Consider the following 19,919-nt stretch of genomic DNA (forward strand, 5'->3'; position numbering starts at 1 on the left):
CAACTCTGCTTCCCTCCCTTCTTTTTTCTTTGGGGGGGGGAAGGGAGGGTGGTCTCTCCCCTCTTAGAGCACAAGGAAGGAGAAGTAGAGAAGGACAGTATATGGGATTACTCCTCCTGGAATCTCATTTTATGGGGGTCTGTCAGGACAGCAACCTCGAAGAAGGATGGACAAGGCATTTTAAACTCTTGGGAGTGGGCAGGAGTTCTGGCCTCCCAGGTGGAAAGGTTACCAGCAGCAGGCCACATTCCCAGCAGAGCCTTAGTCTGCAGGACTTCACCCTTTGCAGTAGCAGAAAAATTCCTCATCTTCCTATTCATGGGGGTGGGGAGTGGGGTGGGGGGGTCAGACTTCAGGATAAAGGCCTAAGTCCTCTAGCACACAATTCTCAGAAGGGTAATAATAGGTGGTCTCCACGGCTGACTCATTAAATGAAATTTTGAGCTGTTTATGATGTCTCTCAGGGGACCTCCTGGGGAGGCAGCTTCAGCTGAGATGGAGGTAAACCCCCAAGCACCAGCAAGTATCACTATCTCTTCAGCAGTGAGGTACTGCTTCTTTCTAGGGCCAGGGATTTGGGGTTCAGGTGGGGCAGAGGCTGCTCGGGCCTAGACTTCCTGAAGTGTCTATTGTGGCATGAGGCTCCTGACCTAGACCCAGATTTTATCCCACAGAACAGGAGACATGTCATCCCTGAGGGTTGAGAAGCTGGTGGAGCAGGGGGGTAGGGGAGACACTGAGGATGGTAAGTGGTGCTGAGGCCCTGGGTTTCTGCTTACAACTTCCTTAAGAGAGAGGAGCTTGGTTGGAGAGCTCACCATCTTGCCTCCATCCCCAGCTTTCTCTTCAGCAACATCTATCCTCCTTTCTCCAGCCTCTACCCCAGGCACCCCCAACTTCTTATCTCTAGAACCTGAAATCACTGAGGCTTCTGTTCTTGAGCCTCTGATCTCCCAGGATTCTGTTCTAGAGCCTTCCCAGAGTTCATTCTCCATTTCTGTCCTTCCATCTGTCTAGAACTCTTCTCTCCATCCTCTCCTAGATTCAGTCTCATTTCTGGTGCCTCCATTACTCCTGAGCTTGGTTTTTGAAACTCCCTAGGATTTAGCTGACATTTCTGTGTCTCCAAAAGTCCTGAGCTCTCCCTGGATGTCCTCTGCATTAGTTTCTGTTCTGTCTTGGATTCCCCTGAATATCTTGTGCTTTCTTCTCCTGGGCCTAGTCTACATTCTCCCATTTCACATCCCACAGAAATCTGTTCTTGAGGTTCTACTGGTTTCCCATTTTGTTCTTGAGCTTCCCCAGAGCTTTTCTCCCATTGCCATGCCTCTGTTAATTCTGGACTACTCTCCTCCATCTCCTCTGAAGGCCCGAGGCTCTGCTCTCCAACTTCTGCTCCCCTCAGCCTTTCTCCAGCCTTCCCCAGGCTCAGCTTCTGTTCTCTTGACTCTATTCTCACCAGATTCTATTCCTGAGTTTCTGCTGGGCTGTGTCTCTGCTCTTATTCTATCAAAGAATGATCTAGGCTAAAAGTTAGGAAATACTTAATAGTTGTGATCACTACAACATAATTTAGTGACACTTTTAGTAATTAGATTTCTGCACTTGACCTTATCCAAATTTTAAAAAATATACATGCTTTCAATGGAACTCCACATGCCTCTCCTCTTAATCTTGTCCATGTGTTCTGGCAAAACACTCTTTACTGACTGCCTAGAAGTGGAGTCATTCCCATATTCTTATGGTTCTCACCTTGGCAGCCAACTCTAAGGTATTACAGGACCATACTCAGCCCTCTGTGTTGAAAGGTCTGCTGTGATACAACCAAGTGAGGAACAGGAGATGGCTCAGGCTTAAATAAATGTGATAAAATCCAATACCCTTATATATATATATATATACCTACAATAAATCTGTAAGCATCAAGTATCAAAGCAAGGTTAATGGAGCAGCTTCTCTTCATTTTTACCCATCTTCTAGGGTGTAAGCATTGTGATTATTTTTCACTTTCAAGGTTGCCCCTGATGACCAATTAATCTTGATTTCACCTGTGTGTGTATGTGTGTGTGTATATATACACATACATACATACACACATGTATATATGTATACATAAACACACACACATGTTACTAGGAGAAGTATTGGGGTAGGCAGAGTGAGAAGACACAAAGAGTAACTTCTCTAAGCCCAGAGCCCTCATTGACCCACTCATTCTGGGACAACTCTATTTACCACTTTGGTTTGGCATGTTACTTCAAGTGCCTCACCCAAGTATTAATCTCTTAAAAACACTTATACAAGATAATAATCCAGGTCATGGCCACAAAAGTACTCCATTGTAATTAAATAATTCTTTCAAACTATTTTCACTTGAAAAAATAGTAAACATATGGTCATCATCTGAGGTCAAAGTAAATATTACATTGTTTCATACAAAGGCTCCGAAAGTTAGCAGTAGGTGTTTCTTTTTTAGAGGAGGGGAATATTATTTTATTTTTTCCAATTACATGGAAAGATAGTTTTCAAATTCATTTTTGTGAGATTTTGATTTCCAAATTTTTCTTTCTCCCTCCTTTCCTTCTCCCCTTCCCAAGACAGCAAACAATCTGATACACGTTATACAATCATGTTAAACATATTTCCACATTAGTCATGTCGTGAAAGAAGAATCAGAACAAAAGGGAAAAAGTATGAGAAAGAACAACAAAAAAAGTGAAAATAGTATGCTCTGAGCTGCATTCAGACTCCACAGTTCTTTCTCTGGATGTGGATAGCATTTTCCATCACTAGTCTTTTGGAATTGTCTTGTGTCATTGTATTGCTGAGAATTGCTAAGTCTATAACAGTTGATCATCAAACAATGTTGCTATTACTGTGTACAATATTTTCCTGGTTCTGGTCACTTTACTCAGCATCAGTTCATGTAAGCTTTTCCAGGTTTTTCCAACATCTACCTTCTCATCATCATCTTATAGATCACAAAAAGATCTGCTATAAATATTTTTGTGCAAGTGGGTCCTTTTCCCTTTTTTATGATCTCTTTGGGATACAAACCTAGTAGTGGCATTGCTGGATCAAAGGGTATGCAGTTTTATAGACCTTTGGGTACAGTTTCAAATTGAGCAGCAGGTGTTTCATAAGCAGCTGTTCTTTTAGAGATACAAAGCTTTCTACTGCAACTGTATATATGTCCAACTTCTCTTAGAACCAAAAAATGCTAAAGAAGTAAAAGTTCTTGATAGAGAAATTTATTTTAACAACTAGATACAATAGAAACTATGGTGACAATAACGCACAACTTATTCAGGTGCCTAAGAGTCTCATCTATTCAAAATACAGCCTTAAAAAATACAACCTCTCAGATATGAGAAAGTGTCCCTCTGAGTAGAAAGGAAAATGGCTGTCATAAATCATGTGCTTTGTTCCACAGGACAGATGTGAACCCATCCTGGAGTTAACATTCCTTAACATAATTATGCATAAAATAGGACAGTAGAAAAAAAAGATACATTTGAAAAGTCACAACTGAAAGAGAAGATAAAAAGGGATAAGATCAGGCAAGAGAAGCAGAAACCAGCTGAATGACCGAGGGGAAATATAAATAATAGTTAAAAGTTAACTTACAGAGAAGTCTCTAGTAAACTACTGCAGAGTTCTGTGCCTGTTGAACCTTTTCATCAGTGACTTAGATGACAAGATAAATATTGTATCTATAAAACTTACAGATGACACAAAACTAGAAGTGATAGCTGCTATGCTGGATGATGGAATTCAGATCCAGAAAGATCACGAAAAGCTGACAGAAACTACTGATTTCTTAAGTTGATACTTAGTTCATTTATATTCCAATGAATAGATCAATGATCTTGTTAATGTGGGTTCTTCCTCCAAAAGTCCAGATTGCAAACCCTCTATGTGCTTTTATTATCTTACATAATTCGCATCTAAAAAAGCCCTACAATGATGCCTCATCTTGACCTAGAAGTGACCTGGAGGTCTTATAAGGATAATTCAACTGACAAGTTCTAACTTGGTGGGAAAGTGAGGATAATCCCTATTATAGACTGGGATCTACCATCTGATAACATACAGTAGCTTAGTTTAGAGAAGTTTATCAGTGACTCTGCACCTAGATAATGATGGAAACCTAAATACACAGTAGAATATAATAGGGATGAATGTACAGTGCTATATATTGAGGTTAAAAAAATTATTCAAGTAGAGAATAAGGAAAATGTGGCTTGACAGCAGTTCAAATACAAAACACCTAGGGAGTTTTGGTAGATGAAAGATTCAGTGAATTAACAGCGTAAAATGGCAAACTAAAGAAAACTTGGGCTGCAACTGCACAATTAATAGAATGAGGGCGGTGACTATTCCACTGTATTCTGCTATGACCAAATTATATCTGGATTATTGTATTAGCACTGGGCACCACATTTAGGAAGGACACTATAAACTAGAACATCTCCAGGTGTCAATAATTAGGACAATGAGGGAATCTGCCTTCTGTGAGGTAGACCCTCCAAATTACAATACAATCTGCCAGGAGGTTGAATCTTAAGGAATTACCATAAACAGTTTAGGTCCTTGAGGGAGGTCTTTACACAGTCTAGTCACCTACCTCCCTCAATGGACCACTCTCCAACAATTCACACTCTGCACAGGCTCATTCCTCACTGGCTAGCATGCTCTCAAACTTTTAAACTCTTCTTGTTCCGGTCATTCTGAATCTTCATTTCCCTATACTCAATTCTTCACATTTAGCTTAGTGGTTCCCCAAAAATATCCTACTCTAGATCTGCCCATCTCTTCCATTGAATCCCCCCCTCCCAGCAACGTATGCTCCAAAAACAAAAATAAAAATGACAAAAAAATGTATTCCTTCCTAAACCTTTTTTTTCTCTCTCACTCTTATCATATACTCATCAGGATCTGGCTCCCTCAAAACACCGCACTCTGACCACCACCTTCCTTTCTAGGATTTTCACCTTCACTTGTATTGCTAGTTTGGGAAGTTGGATTGCACTTCTTGCTCCCCACTGTCAATATCACCCTCACCCAACACAATTTTCTCCTTCAAGGTTCATGCTATACAAATTACTGTCCAATTCAGATCCTGGTGGCCATTATATAATCAGCTACCACTTTGTCCTCTCTTCAGTAATTTCAGGCCTGGTTTCCATCTCTGACCACAACTCTTGTCTTCATTCTAGAGGACTTTAATATACAAATTGATGCTTCCTCAAAAATCCTAAAACTCACGTGACCTACTCCTCTGCCCTCAAGGAACTCACAATCTAATGGAAGAAACAAGCAAACACACACACACAAGCTACATAAAGGATAGCTAGGAAGTAAATAACAGAAGGAGGGTACTAGAATTGAGGGGTTAGAAAAAACTTTCTATAGAAGATAGAATTTTATTTGGGACTAAGCAAAGGAAGCCAAGGGACAGAGATAAGGGAGAGTATTCTAGGCATGGAGGACTGCCAGAGGAAATGCCTGGAGCTGAGATGGAGAATATCTTGTTCACTGAACATCAAAGAGACCCAGGTCACTAAATTGAGGAGCAGATGGCAGAGAGTAGGGTGCAAGAGGACTGGAAAAGTAGATGTGGGGGAGCTAGGTTATAAAGGCTTTGAATGCAAACAGAAGATTTTGTATTTGATTCTGGAGGGGATAAAGAGCCACTGAAATATTGAGTAAGGAGGCAACATGTCTGTACTTGAGAGGAACTTGTACATTGAGGAAGGTAGGTGACTAGATTGTGTAAAGACCTTCTTCAAGGTCCTAAACTGTTCATGGCAATTCCTCAAGGGTTCAACTTCTTGGCAGCTAAATGGAATATGGACGAGAGTGGGGAAGTATTTGTGGCAGGCAGACCCACCTTTGCATTATTATAGAACTCGAACTATGAGATGATGAAAGGATTCTGGGAAGATGGCAGGGTAGGTGTAATGGGAATGTAAATTTTAAAGATCTTCCTTGGCCCTACGCTAAAGTGCACCTGGAACCTGGGGTGGGAGGCTTGTTTTTCAGTAGATACTTCTTGATTGGCCAGGGAGTCAATAAGGTTGTTACATTCTCTGAGCCAGGAGAAGGCTATATAAGCCCTGATGTGTAGCTTTGTTTTGGGGCTCACTTTGAGAAGTGTTCTGTGATTTGATATGGATTATGGGAAGCCACTGTCCAGAGCCCCCCGGCTTTGAAACCCAGATGTTGATTGGGTATGGATGTAACGGCTGGACAGTTTGGAAAGCTGTCTACTTGATCTGTTTCTGTCTTGATTAATTCTGCCTGTATACTTTGAAGTTCAGGATGCTGACCTTTTGCCCCTGAAAGAGGTAAACTGATATATGTTTGACTGATTAAAGTAAGCTTGTTAACCCATTTTGAGTTGCTTTCCTTTATCAAAGCAGATCCAAGAACCTGTGTTGGTAAACGCCCTGAGGACGCTTGGGGTGCTTGCCGCAAAATGGCCTCACGAACAGGATCTGCAGAGTAAAAGGTAAGTATGAGGGCTGGGATAATTGTTTGTTTCCCAGTTGTGGTAGCTGTGACTCTGTGGAGCAGGAGAGAAGAATGGCCTGCATGGGGACTTCACTGAGCTGAGAGCAGGAATGGTGAGCTGCCTGCATTGGGACCTGGGCAGAAGCCAGGAGTGGCTGCCGCCTGCAGGAGGAGAAGGAACCCAGGAGTTCGGAATTCAGCCACAGGAAAAGATAAGAACTGAGCAGCAAAGCAGGGGCACTGAATGTGTTTCCTTGCTGCATCCCACAGTTTGGGACCCAGGGGGAGGATGGACTTGTGACTATGGTGGGTGGGATGAAGTGCCTTGGATCCCCAGGGACGCTACCTTGTTGGTTTTGTTGCCCAGCCCCCTCTCTGTACTTGGAAGCAGGGGCTGGAAGCTGTGTAAAGGGAAGGACACCTCCCTCCCCCCAAGAGAACTTTATTTGGCCTCTTGTTTTGAATTGAAGTAGTAATACAATGTATTTTGTGTTTGTTTAAGGCCCAGTGGCCACTTTGGTAACTTCAGTTCTGTGTCTTGAAAATGTGACCTAAGAGATGTTTAGTGCTGATTCAAAAGTAAATTGACTATGCTATGGGCATCAAAGATCTTGGGGCCGAATGTAATGGGAATGTAAATTTTAAAGATCTTCCCTGCCCCTAGGCTAAAGTGCACCTGGAGCCTGGGGTGGGAGGCTTGTTTTTCAGTAGATACTTCTTGATTGGCCAGGGAGTCAATAAGGTTGTTACATTCTCTGAGCCAGGAGAAGGCTATATAAGCCCTGATGTGTAGCTTTGTTTTGGGGCTCACTTTGAGAAGTGTTCTGTGATTTGATATGGATTATGGGAAGCCGTTGTCCAGAGCCCCCAGCTTTGAAACCCAGATGTTGACTGGGTATGGATGTAATGGTTGGACAGTTTGAAATCTGTCTACTTGATCTGTTTCTGTCTTGATAATTCTGTCTGTATATTCTGAAGTTCGGGGTGCTGACCTCTTTCCCCTGTACTAGGTAAACGATACATGTTTGATTAAAATAAGCTTGTTAACCCATTTTGAGTTGCTTTCCTTTATCAAAGCAGATCTAAGAACCTGTGTGAGCAGCCACCCTGGGGACGGTGGGGTGCTTGCTGCTACAGTAGGTCAGAAAATTCCAAGCTCTCCAGATTTTCTCCGCAAATCAAACAAAATAGTGCCTTAGGGAGAACATAGGGTGGTAAAAATAAAGAAGAGCTGGGAAAGAACAGTGGTCCTTGTGGGACAACCAAAAAAGATCCAAGGTTTGGTCCCTGTGAATTGTAAACACCTCCAGATTAATTCCACTGGAATAGCAAGCAGCAAGCCCTGTGGTTAGCAGGGTTGGGATGTAGCCTCAGTCCCAGCCACAGGAATTATCACCTTTTGGACAGTGTGAGGAGTGGGTATCTAAGCAGGGAAGACTGAAGAAACCACTGCTGATAAGTGACACCAGGCTAAGCTGTGCTGTCTGAGACATGGACCTCAGCAAGAAGGAACCAGCACAGGCCCAATGAGTACAGAAGCAGAGGAGCAGGGATGCTATTGGCTGGGGGTACTTACAGGAGGGCTTGGTTTTGGCAGTCCAGAGGGGAGAACTAAAGGAGTATCTGAGGCCAGAGACATCATCCCCCATACACCAGGACTAGAAGTGATTACAATAACAAGGTGCTATAATTTTTTTTAAATGAGTAGGCAAAGGAGAAAGAGCATAAGCACAGAAAGTTATTATGGAAATAGAGAAGAATGGGGTTCATCTTCAGAAGAGGATACTGAAGCAAAAAAAAGCCGCTCCTACCTAAAGAGTACTGTCAAATGGTCATCTGACCAAAAAGAATTCATAGAAGAACTTAAAAAGATTTTAAAAATCAAATGAGAGATATTAAGGAAAATTTTTTTTTAAATAAGAACAATCCAAGAAAAACAAGAAGATTATGAAAAGGAAGTCAACCAATCGGAAAAGGAGATCCAGAATCTTAAGGAAGAAAATGACTCCTTGAAAATTAGAACTGATCAAGGATAAGTCAGTGAAATTAAAAAAAAAACAAGAAATAATAAAACAAAATAGAAAGAATAAAAAAATAAAGAATGTGAAACATCTCATAAGAAAAACAACTGATCTGGAGAACATATTAAGAAGAGAAAACATAAGAATAATCAGACTATATGAAAGCTATGATCAAAAACTTGATACAATAATACAAGAAACAATTAAAGACAACTGTCCTGAAGTGTTAGAACAATAAGGGAAAAATAGAAATAGAAAAAACCCACTGATCACTACCTGAAAAAGATCCTATGAGGAACAGGAACATCATATTCAAATTTGAAAACCCCCATCTCAAGGAGAAAATGTTACAAGCAACAAGAAAAAAAAAAAAAACAACCCAAATGTGGTGGAGCCACAATTAGAATCACACAAGACCTAGTAGCTGCTATGCTGAAAGATCACAGGTCTTAGAATACTATATATGGAAGAGCAAAAGAACTGGGTGTAATGCCAAGCAAAGGCAACTTCCCAAGATTCAAAATACCAGCATAGGTGCTCTCCATTTTATTCAGTGAAAAATTAAGAACAGAGAAAATCAAAATATGACATCATTCAAAATACAGCATTTACCAAGTGTAATTCAATAATCTCTAAGTACTACCCCACCCCTGGACATTACATTCATTTAATAAATCACAAAGTCCCTCTTCTAAATACTACTCCACCCCTAGGCTGTACCTTCATTTAGTCCATCACAAAGCCCCTCTTCTCAAATGGAGATTAGTTTCCAATCATAAGTAAAGTACATTCATTTGTTCAATCACAGAGCACAAAAAAGTCAAAAGTTCCCTACCCTTGGATTACAACTGAATAGGCCATCTACCCCAGAGTTACAACAAGCTTAAGTACAGCATTTAATACCCAAAGAGAGGTCTTTTCTTCATCTTGACCCAAGGCAAGTTCTCAGCAATCTTTGTTCCTGGGGAGACAAAGCTTAGCAAGGCCACAAGATATATTGCCAGTATCTTCATTAATTCATTCTCTGTCTGCAGAACAGTCTTAGGAGATCTGAACCAACAGCAAGGTACAAAACTTTTGCAACAACAAGACTGTCTTTCACCAGTGGAAAAATCTGGCAAAACAACATCAAAACAGACAGACAAAGTACCAGCATAACAGCCATGTCTCCTCAGTCCTTGGCAGCTCCGGGTGGCAGCTCTCAAAAGTCCTGGGCAATTCAAACTGGCCCTCAGCAATCCTCAGTTTGTCTCTGCCTCCAAGATGCTGCTTCCAAAAAATTCTTCTGCCTCTCTCTTTTTATTGTGTCTCTCTAAATTTATGCCACCAGCTCCTCCCAGTTCAGCCCTCTCTTTTCATGTCAACAAGTCCATCCCACAAGTGGGATTCACAAACTCTGGGTTTTAACACAATCAAACCAAAAACCAAGCCAAAACAGGGGGATCTTTAAATTCCATTACTATTACACTGGGGTTGAGACTAAAAATATCATTCCCAGCTAAGCTGATCATAATCCTGAATTAAAAAAAAGGATATTCAATGAATTGCCACACTTTCAGGATTTTGTTGCAAAAAAGACCTGAAATCAACAGAAAATGTGACATACAAGATCCAAGAGAAATATAAGGCAAACATCAAAGACTAGTTACAAGAGACTCAATTAGGACAGACTGTTTACTTTTTATAGGAAGAAATGTAAAATGTATGTCAACGATTGTTATTAGTAATTGGGTAGTCTGAAAGAAAGACTAGGGTAGAGCTGAGTATGAAGAGACACTAAAAAAAGTAAACCATCTACGAAAGGAGTAATTACCTCATACAAAAGAGGTGCAAGAGGAAAAAATGACACAGAGGAACTAGACAGGGGAGGAGGGCTACTGGTTTTGGAATCCTACTTTCATTATAAATGTGTTAAAGAAACCATACATACATACTTAGAAAGGCATAAAAATCTTCAAAATTCAGAAAGAAATAAAAAGCTAAGGGAATAAGGGAAGGGGGGAGGACAGGGCAGGGATTTTAAAGTGGGAGAGAGGACAAAGGAGGGATCTTAGGTGGGGAAGTAAGTTAAAGTAATAGGACAGCAAAGTAGTGGGCAGAAGTAAAGTAGAAGAATTAGGAGGGATAAAAAGAGATAGGGGCAGCTAGGTGGCACAGTGAATAGAGCACCAGCCCTGGCGTCAGGAAGACCTGAGTTCAAATCTGACCTCAGACACCTAACACAAAAAGCTAGCTGTGTGACCTTGGGCAAGTCACTTAACCCCAATTGGCCTACCTTTCCCCCTCCAAAAAAAACAAATAAGAGCTATCAAGGAAAAATTAGGAAAAAAAATTAAGAGCAATTCAAGAAAATAAAGATGATATGAAAAGACAGTCAACAAACTTGAAAGAGAATGAAAAACTTAAGGAAGAAGATAATTCCTTAAAAACTAGAAGTGGGCAGGGGGAAATGACATTCTAAGATACTAAGAAATAATAAAACAAAATCAAAATGAAAAAAGTAGAAGAGAATGTAAAACATTTCATCTGAAAAATAACTGTTATGGAGAACAGATCCAAGAAAATTAATATAAGAACAGTCAGACTACCTGAAAATTATGATTAAAAAAAAAGAATCTTGATAAAGCATTTTAAGAAATTATCAAGGAAAGGTGCCCTGAAGTTCTAGAACAAGGCAAAGCAGAAATAGAAAAAATCCACTGATCACCATCTGAAAGAGATCCCAGTAGGAAAACTTATAAGAATATCATAGTCAAGTTTAAAAGCTCCCACAAAGATCAAAATATTGCAAGCAACAAGAAAAAAAAAACAAAGTAAATGTCATGATGCTACAATAAGGATTATACAACACCTAGTAGCTATTATGTTGAAGAACCGTAGGTCTTGTAACACTACATTTTGCAGAGCAAAAGATCTGGGGTTACAACCAAGGGTAATTTATCCAGCAAAGTTAAGTATAATCCTGAATGGAAAAAAAATATCTTTAATGACCTGAAAGACATTCATGTATTTGTGAAAAACAAAACAAAACAGCAGAACTTAATGGAAAATTCGACAAAATCCAGAAGTATCAAGTAAACACTAAAAAACAATTATAAGGGGGGTGGCTAGGTGGCGCAGTGAATAGAGCACTGGCCCTGAAGTCAGGGGGACCTGAGTTTAAATCCAGCCTTAGACACTTGACACATTTACTAGCTGTGTGACCTTGGGCAAATCACTTAACCCTAATTGCCCTCCAAAAAGCAAAAACAAAAACAAAAAAACAATGATAAGAGACTCAATAAGGTCAAACTTTATTTCCTATATGTGTAAATGTTATCAGTATTCTTTTTTTTTTCCTTTTTGGAGGGGGGAAGGTAGGGCAATTTGGGCTAAGTGTCTTGCCTAAGGTCACATGGGTAGTAAGTGTTAAGTGTCTGAGGCTGGATTTGAACTCAGGTCCTCCTGACTCCAGGACCTATGCTGTATTCACTGTGCCACCTAGCCACCCCTGTTATCAGTATTCTTATGACTGTTATCATTATTTGGGTAAAAGAAAGATTTAGAGTTCAGCTTTATATGATAGGGTGATTCTACAAAAAACTGTAGGGAAAGATAAAAGGACATCTCATACAAATGAGGCATAAAAGGAAGAACTGATATAAAAGAAGCTAGTAGGGGAGAAGGCAGGTAGTGCAGGAACATTACTCTCACTGGGAATGGGTTAAAGAGGGAACTATATACATACATAGACATATGTATGTATGTATGTATGTAAAAAGTCTTTTAAATTCAGAAAGAAATAAGAGGGCAAGGGGATAAGGTGGGGGAGAGGATAAGGGAAGAACTTTTAGAGGGGTGGGTAGAATAAAGAACAGGAAGGCAAGATAGTGGGTAAAAGTAAAGTAGAGGAGTGAGGAGGGATAGGGCAAGAAGTATAGTGAGGAAAAATAGAAAGAGGAAAATACACAACAAGTAATTCTAGCTTAGAATGGAAATGGGAAGAATTTATCCATAAAACAGAAATGGATGGCAGATTAAAATTTTGAGTTCAACAATACGCTGTTTTCAGGAAACAATAAAAATTAGACATACACACAAAGATAAAAGAAATGGCAGGAGCTGAATTTATTATGTAAAAACAAGCAGGGGTAGTAATTATGATCTCAAAGTTAAAACTAAAATTGGCTTAATCAAAAAAGAAAAATAGGGAAACTACACTATGTGTGAGCAATATTATTCAATATTGTTTTAGGCCATTTAAAATAACTAGACAGTATAAAATATCAAAGAGGATACATGCCAAAAGAGACACAGGAACTTATGAGCATAAACACTTTTTATACAATTAAGGGCAGATCTAAAGAACTGAAGTAATATTTATTATTCATGGGTAAGCAATGTCAATATATTTTTAATGGCAATTTTATCTAACAAATGTATTTATTCAATGCCATCCCAATAAAAGTACTAAAAATTATCTTAATAAGTTAGATAGCAATAGCAAAGATCATTTGGAAGAGCGAAAGGTCAGGAACTTCAAAGAAACCAGGGAAAAAAAGATGTAAATGAAGGAGATTCAGAAGTATCAGACCTTAAACTATATTAGGAGGTGTAAAAGTGATAATTTTGGTTATTTTGAATTAAAATTTTCTTGTACAAAAAAATTAATGTAGCCAAGAACAGAAGGAATGCAGAAAATTGGGAATGTTTTCATAGATAATCTTTCAGATTGGATGTGACTATGTTGGAATGCTGTTGTGGTATAGGAAATAATGAGCTGGTTGATTATGAAAAACATGGAAAAACTTGAATCTATGAAGGAAGATGCTCTCCACCTTCAGAGAAAGAGATTACAAGTGGAAATATGCATAGTATACAGTCTTAGATTTATGTTTATGAGTATATATCTGTATATATATATGCATGTTTATAGATATTTATGTATACACATATACATCCATATTTAATTGTAGCCTTCTTTAGGTGGGGAGAAAGAAAGGGTAAAAAAAAATTAAGTAACAAGTGTACAGCAGAGAAAAAAAGAAAAACTACAAGGAAGCAAAGAAAAGCTGGGTAGGTTTGTAAAACAATGTGTAGTATTTATTATATAGGTTTTCCTGAAATGAAAATTTATTGTTTTATATTGAATCCTCTCTTTTGTGTTCTGCTGTGCACATGGCACTGATTTTTTTTCTCATTTTGTACTTAAGTTTAAAATGAATAAAAAAATTTACTAAATAAATAACGTGTAGGGACCCCAGATTAAGAATCTCTGTTCTATACTACCTTGCTTGGTGAACTCATCAGTTCCTATGCATAACACTAGTCTCTCTCCTGTTCTCCAGTCCCAAATCACCAATATCCTTTAAGACATCCCAAAGACATGTCTCTTAGGCATCTCAAACTCAACATGTCTAAAACGGAACTCATTACATTTTCCCCAAAACTGTCCCTTGCTCTCAATTTTCCTATTACCATCAAGACACCACAATTCTCCCAGTTACTTAGGCTCACAACCTTGTTATCATACTTGGCTGCTCATTCTCATTCAATCTGTTGTCAAGTCTTTTCATTTCCACCTTCACAACATCTCTCATGATCCCCTTTTCCTCATTCCCATAGCCACAACCATATTTCAGGCCCTTATAATTTCTCACCTAAACTACTCCAAATTCTGGCTGGTTTCCCTGCCTTCAAGTCTTTTCTCACTTCATTTCATCCTCTATTCAGTTGCCTACATGACTTTACTAAAGAATAGTTATGATCAATGTCACTCCCCCATTCAATAAACACCAGTGGCTTCTAACTGCCTCTAAGATCAAATATAAAATCTTCTGTTCAGCATTTATAGCCCTTCACAACCTGGCTACTTCCTTTCAGTCTTCCTATACTTTGCTCTCTTCCATGCAAACTATGATTTAGTTATACTAGATTACTTGGTGTTCTTCAAAACACTCCATCTCCCAACTCCATGCCTTTGTGTAGAATGCTCTCAATTTTGCCTCTTGGATTCCCTGGCAGAAATGGCAATATAGGATAATGAAATACACATTATACTTGCCAAATACACTAATAAAGAAGCTGTTCAAAACTCAAGTAAAGGATAATAATAGTTAAAATAATATACTAGGTATAAATGTTATATCTATTTAATATTCAGTTAATATGAGGAATAAATTCAAGCTTAATTTTATATTTTATTTTCTCTCTCCCTCTCTCTGCTTATTCCAATCTTTAAGTTCCATAAACTCACTAGTGTGCACACAAACTATCACCAACTCACCATGAGGCTAGAAAATTCTTTCCAATGGGCCAGTCAATGTAATTACTATTTACTTGGGAAGCTCACCATAATACCACTCATTACAGAATGAATCTGGCATAAATTCAGACTCTCTTAGATCCTGCTCAAGGGAACTCAGTTCCTGAACTACCCAAACAAACTCACAAGCACTTTAGCTGAGACTACTAGGTAAAGTCACGAACTTCCATGTCTGAAAGAAGTGAGTTCAAACCCCACCTCAGACACTAGCTATATAACCCTGGACAAGTCACAATCTCCCTCAGTCTCAGAGTATCCTTATCTGTATAATGGGGATAAAAATGACACCCACGTCACAGGGTTGTTATGAGGCCGAAATAAGATGACTAATGCACAGCACTTTGAATATCTTAAAATGCTATATAAATGTTTATTATTATTGCTGCTACTATTATCCTTTATGCAAAGTTTGTCTTACATAATAGATACCATTTCACCTAGGGACTTTGTTCTGGAAAGTTTAGTGATAAACATAATTCTACTTTTCTAACACCTCATTTTCTCGGCAGGACTGGATCTTTTTGTCATTAAGAAAAGTGGTAATGGGCACATTTATTATAAATATTAGGGACAGCAAAATGGTTTTTATAAATTCTCCAGGGTTTAATTTTAAATGGATGTGGAGATTAATGTGCTATGATTGTCGAATGTACCATTCGTACAGTTCAGGGAACACCACCAATTTCCCCAATCCTGGTCTTAGCTTACACTATACTCAATTACAAACAACTATATAAGTGGTATAGAACAAATAGTACAGGAACACAAGTTGAAAGATCTGAATTCCAGTCTGAGTTTTACCACATGAGTGTCAAGGTATCTTGAGTTATATCACAATCTATTCAAGTCAATTCATGTATAAAATACATAGTAATTTTAGCTGAATTCTTGGCTGTGAAAATCAAATTACATAATATTTATGAACTGCCTTTTTAAAACTGTAAAAGCATTAACTATAAGGCCTTATTATGCAACTGGCAGGAAGAGGAATTAAGTCATTGATTTGTGTTCATTAAAGATGCAAATATCTCCTTATATTTCTTAAAGATCTTATAACTTTGGGTCTTCTCTCTTGAAGGATAAAAAGATGCAAATGGATGGGGAAAAAAGTTCAGACAGGAGACCAAAAAAAGCATAAGAGATATTTTCTATCAGAGGGTAGGCCCATTTCAAAAATATGACCTCAAAACTATGACTTCCACTTGCAATCTACCTTTTCTTAGCTATTTCTGTGATTAGAATAGTGGTGTTTCTATAAGGTCACTGGTCTAACATGCCTTCATGTGATCTTTGCAGTCTTAATGGAAGTTCTTCCCTACTGAAAAAAAATGAAACATTAAGTGGAACTGAAGAAGGTGCTATAGATTTCTCAACCAGCAGACTGTCTCCTCAGCCCACCGTACCCCCCAGGTACTGACCTGACGTACCAGGTTTTTACCAAATGAAAATTGCTCCTTTCCAGACTTAATGTCGGTTAAATATGAAAGAAATTGAAACTAAATGTAATTCAGACTTCATAGCAATACTAATATCTTTATGTACATTATTATTTTCCAAAATAATTATAATATTAGGCCCTTTTCCCCTAAAAATAATCTTATTATGTAGTTATTTTATCATCATTTTACAGAAGAAACATGGTCCAGCATCACAGTAAGTACTGGTACAATGTATCTGTCTCCTGAACACTAAAAATATCAATTGTCTTTTTCTAACTTGCACCAACCAGTACACCTGTGATTAATGTTTTTCAAGATTAAAATGAGTCTTCTTTTACTTTCATTTATATTTTATTTTCAAAATATAATACAACAATAATAATTAGTGAAATACAAACAGAAAACTTATATTTATAATCTCTTAAGAAATGAAATCTGGAATTGAAAAGCCATCAAAACTTCATGCCAGAATCATGCCAGAGTAGCATAACATGTAATAATAACAATAACAATAATAATGATAATAATAATAATATCTGTTATTATTATAGCTAGTATTTATACAGCAACTGCTATATTCCAGGCACTTCAGTTGTACATTAACAGTTTCACAGCTTTTTACATTTTCTCCATTTTTATTTCTAGACATTATCAAACCTACAACTCAACTACTGTAAATACTTTAAAGTTAGAGTACTGAACTACATTAGAAAGATATTATATATGAGAACATTCTGTAAGATCTACAGATGATTCTTTAATAATAATACTTATGTTTATATGGTAAATTAAAGTTTACAAAGTTCTTTCCTTACAACAACCCTGTCAGGCAGATAGTATACATATTATTACTACTCCTACCATACAGATTTGAAGTAGTTACTGAAAATATTATCTTAAGTATTTTACCAATATTATCAAGGCATATTTTTAATAAGAGTAGCAAATTTCAACATGAATTCTTTCAAACTATTTGTTCATTAAACATTGGTTTACACTGGTATACAATCTCAGCCAAATGAACACATTTAAAATTAAGTGTTGGCTAATGTACACCTCACTAATAAAAGCAGTGTTTTGGTTTCCTTTAATTAAAACCAGCAAGAACAAGTCATAAAAGGAAATACAGTAAAATATCCAGGATGTTCTAACTAAGCCAATTCTTTGCAGCTCAGTTACTCTAGCAGAAAAGAAGTTGGCAATCTTTGAAATCAGTATTCAAAAGCAGAATATATCTAGCCTTCAATTATCTACAGGATTTTACTGTTTCAGAAACAAAGACTAAAGAAGATATGGCAATGTAGGCAGAATTTAAAATCAAAGTTTGTACAGATGAACGTGTCCACATACCATGCAGTCAGAAACTGCCTGGCTCTGAGCCTAAAGGCAGATCTTTTCTTTCTGACTTAGAAATCAAACTTTAGAACCTCACAGACTAAACACTTTGACAAATACAGTCAAAATTAATAATAACTCTGACTTGCTTTTGGTGAAACAGTAAGTCATTATACTTTCAGTCCTATTATTTTAATACTCAAAATGAATGGGGGATGTGGAAGATATTTCCTGTACAGCACATAAACAACTGTTTTAGGGTCCTCTAAGCTTACTGTAATTCACAGTAATGTGAAAAAGAGATTTTACGCTTTCCCTATTCAAAAAGATTTTAAATAAACAAACGTATACAACATACACCACATGAAAACTCAAATCTTTCCAAACAAGCCTGAACATCTGCAATACCTACAGAAGGCTTAGTTTAATTTTTAAAAGTATTCTGAGAAAATATTTAACAAAGACAGCTATGTAACAACTGCAAACTGAGGCTATGAAAGAAATACTGAACCACAAAAATAAATGCACACTAACTCTCTCAGTAAAGGTTGGAGCTGAGAAGCCAAAGTTATATGGAAACACCCTTCTGCAGTGTAAACAACGAATTTCCATATGACAGATTAATTTTAATGTCAGTTTAATTGAAGTGGTCATATGTAAAGGCACTGTGAATATTGCATATGCCTACACAATATATGGGAACAAATCTCCACCCTCCCTAGCTCAGGTAGCCTTGAATTAGTTATAATAGTAATTCACATCATTCGACCATACAACACTTTAGTTTTTACAAAACATTTGTCTCACAACCATATTGTGAGGCATATAGTATATGTTTCATTACGCCCTTTTTGTAGATGTGAAAGACTGAGGTTCAAGCCTGTAAGCTAGTTTCCCATAGTCATAGCTAATAAGTTTCAGGCAGAATTTCAAGAAGTCAGATCTCCTGACTCTAATCCAAACACTTTTCTACTATGTTGTTATAGACTCAACTGGGAAGTGGCTAAAAAAATGATATGAATGTAATAGAATATTATTATACAGTATGAAATGATGAATAATTTAAAGAAACACAAAAAAAATTTTGTTTAAACTTGTATAGAGTGGAATCATGTCTATACAAGGTCTAGAGGTTAGATCTTTCCCTTTCCAAGCAGTGTACAAAACAATTACTTGAAGATTGTAAATGAAAGACCATTAAAAGGAAATCAGCTCAGAGTGATCCTGGAGAACCTATAATGAAACAAACCAGCCTTCCTCATAACAAAGGTGGGGGATTATTAAGAGGAAACGTATACACCGTTGAACAGGCTTGGGTGTTTTGCCTCATTCTTCTGTGTAACAAGATCATTCAACAGAAGGGTGGTAGGGAGGGGGTAAAATAACTATAATGTTAAAATAAACGATTTTAGCAAGAAGATGGCAGGGGAACAAAATAAAGCATTGTTGGGGTTGGCCTATTAGAACTGGCCACATGAGACCCTTGCTCAAACTGATCAGTTCCAAGTTGAAAGTTCCAGAGAAAAAAAGGGTAAGTCCTCATGGACATGGTTTCTGTTGCAAACATCAAACGGCTGGCAAAAAGATGGCTTTAGAGTTACCTTACTCCAAAAGGGAGTAAGCAGAAGTCAGGCTCCTCAAATTATGGCTGCTTCAGAGGCCATGTGATATCAAGGAAAGACTACTGAACTTGGATACCGTTTTGAAACTTGCGTTCAAATACCAGTTTTATAACTTATTAGCTATATGACAAGACAAATCGCAACTTCACTGGGCCAGAGATGACTCATCTATAAAATAGAAGATAGTATCCATACTACTTACCTCCCTAGATTGTTGTAAGAAAAGCTGTTATCAGTTATTCTCTAAGATGAATCAAATTGACATTACTATAGTACTTTATATTTCATTTTAATATCATATTTTTGTTTTTTAAAGTTGGCAAAGTACTTTATTTTTTAAATTTAATTTTCCCAATTAACAAAACTCTACTTCCTTTACCTCACATTAAAGTACTCTCCTTTCTATTAAACAAAGAAAAACAAAAACAGAGCCCTTGTAACAAAAATGCATAGTCAAGAAAAATGAATTTTTGCACAAGTCATATACAAAAACTATGTCTTCATCTGTGCCTGAGTACATTACTTCTCTGTCAGGAGATGGGTAACACATAATGAATCCTCTGGAATTGTGGCTAATCACTACACAGGTCAGATTTCTTAAATCTTTTGAAATGGTTGATCTTTACAGTGTGAGTATCACTGTATAAGTTGTCCCCTGATCTGCGTACTTTACTGTCATCAG

General features: G+C 37.6%; 1 protein-coding gene and 1 pseudogene across 12 annotated transcripts in view; both read right to left on the reverse strand.

Moving 5' to 3' along the window:
- Positions 1–19,919, reverse strand: part of ATE1 (arginyltransferase 1) — a 227,633-nt gene that overhangs the window by 4,958 nt on the left and 202,756 nt on the right. The gene's annotated exons all lie outside the window — the stretch shown is intronic.
- LOC138168723 (phostensin-like) lies at positions 346–1,896 on the reverse strand (annotated as a pseudogene).

Source organism: Petaurus breviceps, unplaced genomic scaffold (assembly GCF_028583685.1).
Source record: "Petaurus breviceps papuanus isolate PSGF00001 unplaced genomic scaffold, PetGlider_PUasm1.0 37, whole genome shotgun sequence".
Classification (NCBI taxonomy): Eukaryota; Metazoa; Chordata; class Mammalia; order Diprotodontia; family Petauridae; genus Petaurus; species Petaurus breviceps.